Raw genomic sequence first — 10,205 nt, 5'->3', positions numbered from 1 at the left:
GGAAAGTCCCGTGAGTGAAGCCAGCAAGGAAAGTCCTAATCTGGATGTTAGGCAAACGTGGAAATCGTGAGTGAAGCTGTGAAAGTCCCGTGAGTGAAGCCGTGCAAGATCCATGAATGGAATAGTGGTGTTGAGAAAGTCCAAGTAGGTCAAAGGGATTGACCTGACACTGCGTGGAGTTCTAGCAGTCAAGGAGTGACCGATGTTAGGGACGTACCAACAGTCAAGGTTGACCGATATTGGTTCGAAGTCTTAGGACTTGGCTCACAACTTAAGCTCGATCGGTCACCAAACCGATCCAAAGGATATTGTTGTTCGATCGGTCCGTGACCGATCGATATCGAAGAGTTTCTCGTTGCCATCGACGGCCCGCGACCGATCGCAGTTTAACAAAGGCAAAGAGAGGCAGCCGATCGGTCCATGCATCGACAAAGATGTCCCGATCGGGTCGGGGACCGATCGTAGACGATGTCGCTGAGGTTGGGATCGGCCGCGGACCGATCCAGTTGCGGGCTCGATCGTCCACGCATCGACCGTAACCCGCATGTAGGTGGGCAGTCAGGAAGAGCCGATCGTCCGGGGACCGACGAATAGGTCCCGATCGTCCCCGACCGATTCAGTACTAGCCGCTGCGCCGCAACGCCAGATTTCTTCCGTGTTTTCTTCGCTTTCATGTGTTATAAAAGGAGGGCTACTACCGCGAGCCAAACGCTTTTTTCCCCGCCTTCTTCGCCGAATCTTTCGCCTCGCCGAGCTTGTTGAGCTCATCAGGCCGAGTTCGCTGAACTCGCCAAGCTCGCGTGAGTTTCGCCGGTGTTCTAGCTGATCCGAGAAGCCGCTCATCAAGGTTCCATGACAACAAGAGGCAAGCAAGTGTATTACAATTTCTATTGTTCTTGTTTGTTTTCTCCATTGTTGTACTTCTTCTGTTGCAAAAGAGTGTGGCGAGGTTTCTCCACCCATAAGGAGTTTATATTAGCCGGTTCTCCTGGGACTCATCCACCGACGGATCGACCGACTCGTCCACCTTACGACACGCCGAGGAGTAGGAGCCCTAATCTCCGAACCTCATATCCATCGAGTTTGAGGTTTGATTTTCTTCGTCGCTTCTATTGTTTTATTTCACCGCGCTAACTCGACATCAGAGAAAGAATCGAACGAATCGGGCCGCTATTCACACCCTCTCTAGCCGCATAAGATCCTAACAGGTTAACCTAACTTGATTATGGTTTTGTCAAACATCAAAAGGGGAGATTGTTAGTGCAACCTTAGGTCAAGGTCGACCGGTTGACCCTATTCGAGTTGACTCGACTCGAGTTGTATTTCGTGTTGACTGGGAAGATTGTTTGGCAACCTTAGGTCAAGGTCGACCTAGTTGTGTTGCATGTTGATGTGTGAGAGAGTTCTATTCTTGATATGGGACAAGAATAGATGTTTGGGAGATTATTGGTGCAACCGTAGGTCAAGGTCGACCTGGTGACTGATTCGGGAAAAGTCCAAGTATGGAGACTTGGCATCGGAAAAGTCCAAGCAGGGAGCTTGGCATCGAAAAGTCCAAGTATGGAGACTTGGACCGAAAAGTCCAGTGAGCTTGGCACGCGAAAAGTCCAAGTACGGAGACTTGGCATCGAAAAGTCCAAGCAGGGAGCTGGCACGGAAAAGTCCAAGTATGGAGACTTGGCACGGAAAAGTCCAAGTATGAAGACTTGGCACGAGAAGTCCCGTGAGTGAAGCCAGATGGAAAGTCCTAACTGGATGTTAGGCACTTGGAAAGTCCCGTGAGTGAAGCTAAGATGGAAAGTCCTAACTGGATGTTAGCATGGGAAGTCCCAGTGAGTGAAGCTGTGCAAGAGAAAGTCCCGTGAGTGAAGCAGACTTAAAAGTCCCGTGAGTGAAGCGTGCAGATTGGAAATCCGTGAGTGGCCAGTGAAAATCCTAGTGAGTGAAGCTAGGTGAATGAGAAAGTCCTAACGGGATGTTAGGCGAGGAAATCTCGGTGAGTGAAGCCGTGGAAAGTCCCGTGAGTGAAGCTGGCAAGGAAAATCCAGATGGATCAAGGTGACGGACATCCGTGTCGAGAAGTCCAAGTGAGTGAAGCTTGGCATACGGAGTCCGAGAGGGCTCTGAGCTCGTTCTCCGAACTAGGTTAGAGAGGGCACTCTAAATCGAGTCGATCGGCCCGTGACCGATCCAGGATATCGTTGTTCTCCCGATCGGTCCGTGACCGATCGTAATCGCATCGATGGCTCATCGACAGAATCTGATCGGTCCGAGACCGATCGTGAACCTCGCGAAGAAACCGTGATCGGTCCGCCGACCGATCCACCATGGCCTCGATCGGCCCGCACCGATCGTGAATAGATCAGGCGAGGAGCGAAGCCCCGACGGCCTACGGACCGATCAGAGGTTCCCTCGATCGTCCACGACCGATCGTGGCTTGATCGCGACACCGACCTGGCCCGGGACCATCAGTGACAAACAAGCCTACGCTTAGGCCGATCGGGTCTAGACCGATCAGGTTCTAGCTGCCATGCACAAGTTAGTTTCTTCACCGCTTCTTCTTCGCAGTATAAAGGATCGAGGCATCTTCTGTGCGAAATAATCTTCTTCTTCCTTCTTGCTGTTGTGCTTGAGCTTTGCTGAGCTCCTCCAAAGCTTCGCGTGAGCTTCCTACTGGTTCCCGCTGTTGTAGGCGCCGCGTGAAGTTGCCGCTTCACCTCCAATGACAAGAAAGCAAGCAATTGGTAGAGTGCGATTGTATTTATATTGTATTGCTTTTCTTCGCTCTTGTACTCTTTGTTTGCTGTTGCAAACGTTGTGGCGAGGTTTCTCCACCCACAAGGAGTATATTGTATTAGCCGGTTCTCCGGGGACTCATCCACCGACGGATCGACCGGACTCGTCCACCTTACGGACACGCCGAGGAGTAGGAGCCCTAATCTCCAAACCTCGTTACATCCTCGTGTTAAGGTTTGGTTTTCTCCTCTTTTCTTTCCATCGACTCCTATTGAGGAAGAAACGAGAGCGATTTGGGCGGCTATTCACACCCCCTCAAGGTGAGAATATCCTAACAGTTATCTGAAAATTTCGTAAAGGTCCAACCTTTTCCTAGCTACCATGTGTTCTTTTAAATTAAATTTTGATCGCCTGTGCTTAACACGTTTGATCCAAAACTTAATCTATTTGTTCTTTTAGGTTTTGACTTGATCTCCGGAACTTAACACGCTCGACCCAAGTCTCCTTAAGTTATTAATTCCATTAAATATTAATTTCCATAATTGGTTCCCAAGATCGACGTGGCACATGGCCTTCTTGGATACGGGAGCAACCACCACCGACTAGACAAAACCTTTTATAGAAAGCTAATATTTAATTTCCTAAAATAACTTTAGGTTAACCAAAGAGAACAATCAAATCACAAGGAAAAGAAAAACAAAAGAACACAACATCGAAAACATATTCAAAATTCTAGAACGTAAGCCTCTTGTATTTGGTATTATTTCATAAATAACTAGCATGATGCGGAAAGAAAATTTACTAGTTATACCTTGTAGAAAAACCTCTCGATCTTCTACCTACTCTTCTAACCTCGAACGTTGTGTGGGCAACGATCTTCCGAGATGAGAAACCACCAACCACCTTCTTCTCCTCCTAGCTAGGTTCGCCACAAAGAAAGAAGCTTCACCAAGGAAGAAAATCAAACACAAACCAAGCTCTAAGAGATGCTAGCTTCCTCTCCTTCTTCTTCTTCTCCAAGTAGTATCCGCCACCACAAGAGCTCCAAGGGAAGAGAAGGGTTCGCCACCACAAGAGGAAGAGAGGGAAAGGATGGCCACCACACCAAGGAACAAAAGAGGGAGAAAATAATAGAGGTTGTTCTCATCAAGGCACCCTCACCCCTTCTTTTATATTCTCGCCTAGAAAATTAGGAAATTTAATTAAAATAAAATTTCCTTGACATGATTTAATCGAGAAAATAAAATAAAATTTCCCAATTAAATCTACATCCCACATCAATGAAGGAAAATTAGACAAGTTTTAATCAACAATTAAAACTTCCTAATTTGTTTCCGGAAATTTTAAAAAATAAAATTTCTCTTTAAAAATCTCTTCATGGTTGATAAAAGGAAATTTCTATAATTTTAATTTTATCAACATGTGGATAATTTTAAAGAAAAAATAAAATATCTCACCAATCTACAAATAAGGAAAGAGATCTAATCTCTTTCTTTAATCTTTTGTAAATCTTTTATAAGAGAGATATTTTAATTTTAATTCTCTTTAATAAATTATTTCTTCCACATAATAAAAATTAAAATTAAAATCCCTTTTTAATTTAATTTGGCCGTCCCCACTAGCTTGGGTTTAAGCTAGGGCCGGCCACCCAATTTTATACCTAGGTCGGCCCTAGCTTGGTTCCCAAGCTAGCTTGGCCGGCCCCCTATTGGTGGGTATAGAACTCTATAAATAATAGGCTACGATAGGGACCGAGAGGAGGAATTGGTTTTGGTCTCCCGATAAAATTAAGCATCCCGTGTTCGCCCCGAACACACAACTTAATTTTATCAATAATAATTCATTCCACTAGAGAACTATTATTGAACTACCGCACCAATCCCAAATTACATTTTTGGGCTCCTTCTTATTATGAGTGTGTTAGTCTCCCTGTGTTTAAGATATCGAATGTCCACTAATTAAGTGAGTTACTGACAACTCATTTAATTAATATCTAAGTCCAAGAGTAGTACCACTCAACCTTATCGTCATGTCGGACTAAGTCCACCTGCAGGGTTTAACATGACAATCTTTATGAGCTCCTCTTGGGGACATTATCAACCTAGTATCTCTAGGACACAGTTTCCTTCTATAATCAACAACACACACTATAAGTGATATCATTTCCCAACTTATCGGGCTTATTGATTCATCGAACTAAATCTCACCCATTGATAAATTAAAGAAATAAATATCAAATATATGTGTTTGTTATTATATTAGGATTAAGAGCACACACTTCCATAATAACCGAGGTCTTTGTTCCTTTATAAAGTCAGTATAAAAGAAACGACCTCAAATGGTCCTACTCAATACACTCTGAGTGCACTAGTGTAATTATATAGTCAAGATAAACTAATACCTAATTACACTACGACCTTCTAATGGTTTGTTCCTTTCCATTCTGGTCGTGAGCTACTGTTTATAATTTATAAGGTACTGATAACATCATCTTCTGTATGTGACACCACATACTATGTTATCTACAATATAAATTAAATGAACAACTACAAACAAATGTAGACAATTTGACCAAATGTGATTCTTTATTCAAAACAAATGTTTACAAAAGCTTAGGCTTTCAGTATACACTCCAACAACATGGTCGTGTGGCCCACACGGCCAAAGGCTTCTTATTCTCTAGGAATGTGACACGACCATGTGGTCTACACGGACATGTGGTCCACATGGCCATGACTTGACCCTTCTATGACCCCTGACATGGCTTTGCATAGCTATGTCTCATTGTAACATCTTTTAGACCATCAATATGGGGTTTTCTCTGGTTGAAGTCTTCAGAAAAGTTGTAGATCTTGAAGTTATCTACGTTTTTATATAAAGAACAGCTTATAACTCCAACCAAGCACAAAGTTATGGTTGTTTTAGTTTCAATCTGCAGTGTTAAAAAATCTACATGACCCCCACAAGACCTCCGCATGACCCCCCCCACGACCTCCACATGGCCTTGTGGATTTCACATGGCCAGAATATAGAAAAACTTAATTTTTGCATGCCCGTGTGAGTTCCACACGGTCCGAACACTTTGGAAGCTCTAAACTCCATTTAAGCATCGTTTTTGCTCCAAATCGCGCCCTATCAATCAAGACAAGTAAAGAGTAGATCCCAAACAAAAGGAGTAGAAATATGATATTATAATGAAATAGGGTGCAATAAACATAGATTATGCTAATGAAATATAAGTAGATGTGCGTTAAACTATGCATAAAAGTATATATAGTCTACGCACATCATTGTCCACCTTGATTTTAGTTTTTTGAGGAATAGTTTTAACCTAGAGTTGAACAATAGAACCAAATCTCCTTCTTTGAATTCCCGTCGTAAAATGTGTTGATCGTGTCATTTCTTTGCTCTTTCTTTATAGGACCTTGCATGTTCATATGCATCCATCCGTATTCATCGAGTTCATTGAGTTGGAGTTTTCTTTTCTCACCAATTGCTTTCAAGTCAAAATTGAGGCGTTGAATTTCCCAATAGGTTTTGTACTCCAATTCTACTAGTAGATGACACAACTTTCTATAGACTAGCTGGAACGAGGTCATTCCGATTGGGGTGTTGTTAGTAGTTCGGTATACCCTCAAAGCATCATCTAATTTTAGACACCAATCCTTTCATGATATAGATACTGCCTTCTCCAAAATTTCTTTGATTTCTCTATTAGAGATTTCAACTTGCCCACTGGTTTGTGGATGATAAGGTGTTATAATTTTATGACTCACTCTATATTTCTTGAGTACGTTTTCAAACTACTTCTCAATAAAATGGGACCCTGCATCACTTATGACAGCTCTTGGGACTCCAAATCGAGGAAAAATTACCTTTCTAAATAATTGATAACTATTTTAGCATCATAGGTAGGGGAGGCAATAGCTTCCACCCACTTAGACACATAGTCCACAACAACAAGGATGTAGTTATTTCCACATGACGAAGGAAATGTACCCATAAAATTTATTCCCCAAATATCAAATAATTCAACTTCAAGAATTCCATTTTGGGGCATCTCATTTCGCTTAGTGATGCTTCCAGTCTTTTGACACTGATCACAAGTTTGAACATACTCCTTTGTATCATTGAATAAACGTGGATAGAAAAATCTAGCCTGTACAATGTTTGTGGCCATTTTGATAATCCATAAATATCCACCATAGGATGATGAATGACAATGAAACAGAATTTCTTTAACTCCCTCTTCAGGAAGACATTTCGGTAAATTTCATCGTGCATTTCTTATAAAGAAAAGGTTCATTCCATATAATATTTAATATCAGAGAAGAATTTCTTCTTTTGTTGACGTGAAAAGCTTAGCGGAATGACCTTGTTGGCAAGGTAATTAAAAAAGTTTGCATACCATGGCACCTTCATACTAGATATGGATAAAAAGTGTTCATCAGGAAAAGAGTCATTAATAGGCAAATTATTTTCTGGATTCCTTTTTGTTTTGTCATATCCTAGATAGATGATCTGTTACCACATTTTTTGCTCTTTTCTTATCTTTGATTTTCAAGTTAAACTCTTGGAGAAGCAGTATCCATTTGATCAGCCATGGTTTGACATATTTTTTACTGAGTAGATATCGTATAGCTGCGTCATCTATAAAGACTATGACTTTTAAGCCAACCAAATATGATCAAAATTTGTTAAATGTGAAAACCACTGTCAATAATTCTTTTTTTGTAGTAGCATAGTTTATTTGGGCTCCGTCTAGGGTCTTGCTACCGTAGTGGATGGTGTGTAGCGTCTTATCCTTCCTTTGACCCAACACTGCTCCAACTGCGAAATAACTAGCATCGCACATTATTTAAAATGGGAGTTCCCAATCTGGTGCCTGGATTATCGGGGTGGTGATAAAAGCACTTTTGATTTTCTTGAAGGCCTCCAAGCAACTCTCATCAAAATAGAATTCTGCATCCTTAATCAAAAAATTAGTCAATGCCTCGGAGATATAAAAAAAAAAATCCTTCATAAATCTTCAATAAAATGTTGCATGCCCCCAAAAAACTCCATACTCCCTTCACATTAATTGGTGGGGGAGTTTCTCAATAGCTTCTATCTTCGCTTGATCGACCTCTATTTCATGTTCTGAGATTTTATATCCCAATAGTATTCCTTGTTTAACTATGAAATGACACTTCTCCTAATTAAGGACCAAATTACTTCTTCATATCTCTGTAAGACTCTGGAGAGATTAGATAAACATAAATCAAAATTGGTCCCATACACTGAGAAGTCATCCATAAACACTTCCATTATATCTTCTATCAAATATGCAAAAATGGCTATCATACAATGTTCGAAAGTTGTAGGAGCATCATATGTCGATAAGTAAAAGTTCCATAGGATCTAGAGTATCCAACCAAGTAGCAGAAGTAGGAATGTTTTGCCAGCCTTTCGAGCATTTGATCAATGGAGGAAAGGGGAAAATGATCTTTTCTTGTTTCTTTGTTCAATTTTTGATAATCAATACACATCTATCATTGGGTAACTATTCTTATTAGAATCAATTTGTTATTATTATTCTTATTTATTGTTATTCCTCCTTTCTTCAAAACTACATGTATTGGGCTTACCCATTCACTATCAGAAATGAGATATATAATTCCTACATCTAGTTGCTTTAGTACCTTATTTCGTACCACCTCTTTCATGTTAAGGTTGAGTATTCTTTTATGTTCAACAAAGCTTTTGTGTTCTTCTTCTAACAAAATCCTATGCATGCATAAAGAAGGATTGATTCCTTTTATTTCATCAACAGTGTACCCAATTACCATTCTATGCAAGCTCAACTCTCTAAGTAGTTTCTTGGTTTCCAACTCACTCAGATTTGTATTAATCATTACAAGAAATATGGAGTTTGGTCCAAGGAATTCATATCTGGGATTGGATAGCAAAGGCTTTAGTTCCACTTGAAGTGGTGAGATTTCGGGTATAGTAGAGTTCTGCTCAATTATTATTACTTGTTCATACTCCTATATTGGTATTGAGATTCTGTTCACATCTCCCACTATTTCTTCATATCTCAAACTTTCCTTTAGGGGGTCTTCTAAAGTAGGAAGGAGCAAACAATCATCGCTATACCCATTTCCATCTAAGGAATCTCTACAATCCAAATCTGTAGTTATTTTAGTTGGAGAATTCATACATTCTAACATATGTGTCAGTGTTCTATTACACCAGGGTAGTAGCTCTGTAAGGTCTTCATGATGGAGATGAATGTCTTCCTCTGGAAGGTTTTGGGTTTCTCCACTCTCAGGACTTCTGAATGATAGAGTCATATGATTTTCTCCCGACTATTCATTAAGATTTGTTACCACTCGGTCGATGATTTCACATGCTTCATTCAAACTTTTGTTGAGTAGAGAACCCTCGAATGCCTAATCTAGTAGATTCTTATACTAGAAAGATATATCTATATAAAATATATGGATTACCAGCCAATCCTCAATCCCATGATGTGGCCATTGGTATAAGAGAGTTAAGAATTCACCCCATGCTTGGCATAATATTTCTCCTTCTTTCTGTGTGAAATTCAAGATTTGATTGTTGAGTTGAGTTGTCTTCCTTAGGGAAAAATATTTATTTAAAAACTTTCTTTTGAGTTCGTCCTAGGTCATTATACTTCTAGACTGCAGAGTGTTTAGCAATACTTTTACAGCGTCCTTGAGGCTAAAAGGGAAAACCACTAACATAATCTAATTAGTAGAAGGCCCTTCATACTTCAATGTGTCATAATATGTATAGAACTCCGTCAAGTGTGCATAAGGACTTTCTGAGTCTAACCCTCTAAATTGATTTTCTTAAACTTTAGAAATAAAGACTGGACTAATAGAAAAGTTGGAAGCATATGTTTCCGATATCACAATCAGACTCAAATCCCTTACTAATTTAGGAGTAGAATAGTCTTTCAAAGGTCTCTGAACCATCTTTATCTATCAATTGATTTGTTGACTAGGAATACAGATCTTAACAATAAGAATTCCCAAAGCACAATTCAAAAGAGTTCTCCAATGTGGAAATAAGAATCTAGGTGCAAGAAATCAAATGCAGAATTTAAATTGTAAGAAGGAAATTACAGAAATAAAAGTAAGTAAATGCAAGATATATCTAGAAAAATAGAATTGTAAAAATATTTACAAAATGAGAAAGAAAATAAGTTTAGACTAACTCAAGTGTTTATCATCTAATGTTATATGCGCAGTCTCCAGCAATGGTGCCAAAAACTTGATGTGAGTCCGTAAGTATACGAGTGTCGTCAAGTAATAAAAATATTGATCCCATAAAGACTGGATATAAGAACTATAATTAAAGCACAGTGAACTAGCTAAACTATGGAAAGGTTTTAGATCATAATCACAAATATAAAGGGAAGCAACAAAAAGAGAGAGAAAGAGTGTAAGATACGACAATTAAAT

General features: G+C 39.9%; 1 non-coding gene across 1 annotated transcript; it reads left to right on the top strand.

The window, feature by feature from the left end:
- Window positions 1-9,237: 9,237 nt before the first annotated feature.
- On the top strand, window positions 9,238-9,343 carry LOC122049893. The gene has a single exon (XR_006131141.1). It is a non-coding gene; the product is annotated as a small nucleolar RNA R71 (small nucleolar RNA).
- Window positions 9,344-10,205: the final 862 nt, after the last annotated feature.

The sequence above is a fragment of the Zingiber officinale genome, chromosome 2B, assembly GCF_018446385.1.
Source record: "Zingiber officinale cultivar Zhangliang chromosome 2B, Zo_v1.1, whole genome shotgun sequence".
Classification (NCBI taxonomy): domain Eukaryota; kingdom Viridiplantae; phylum Streptophyta; class Magnoliopsida; order Zingiberales; family Zingiberaceae; genus Zingiber; species Zingiber officinale.
Note: the sequence above shows the minus strand (reverse complement) of the source record. Positions and strands in the feature narration are given on the sequence as shown.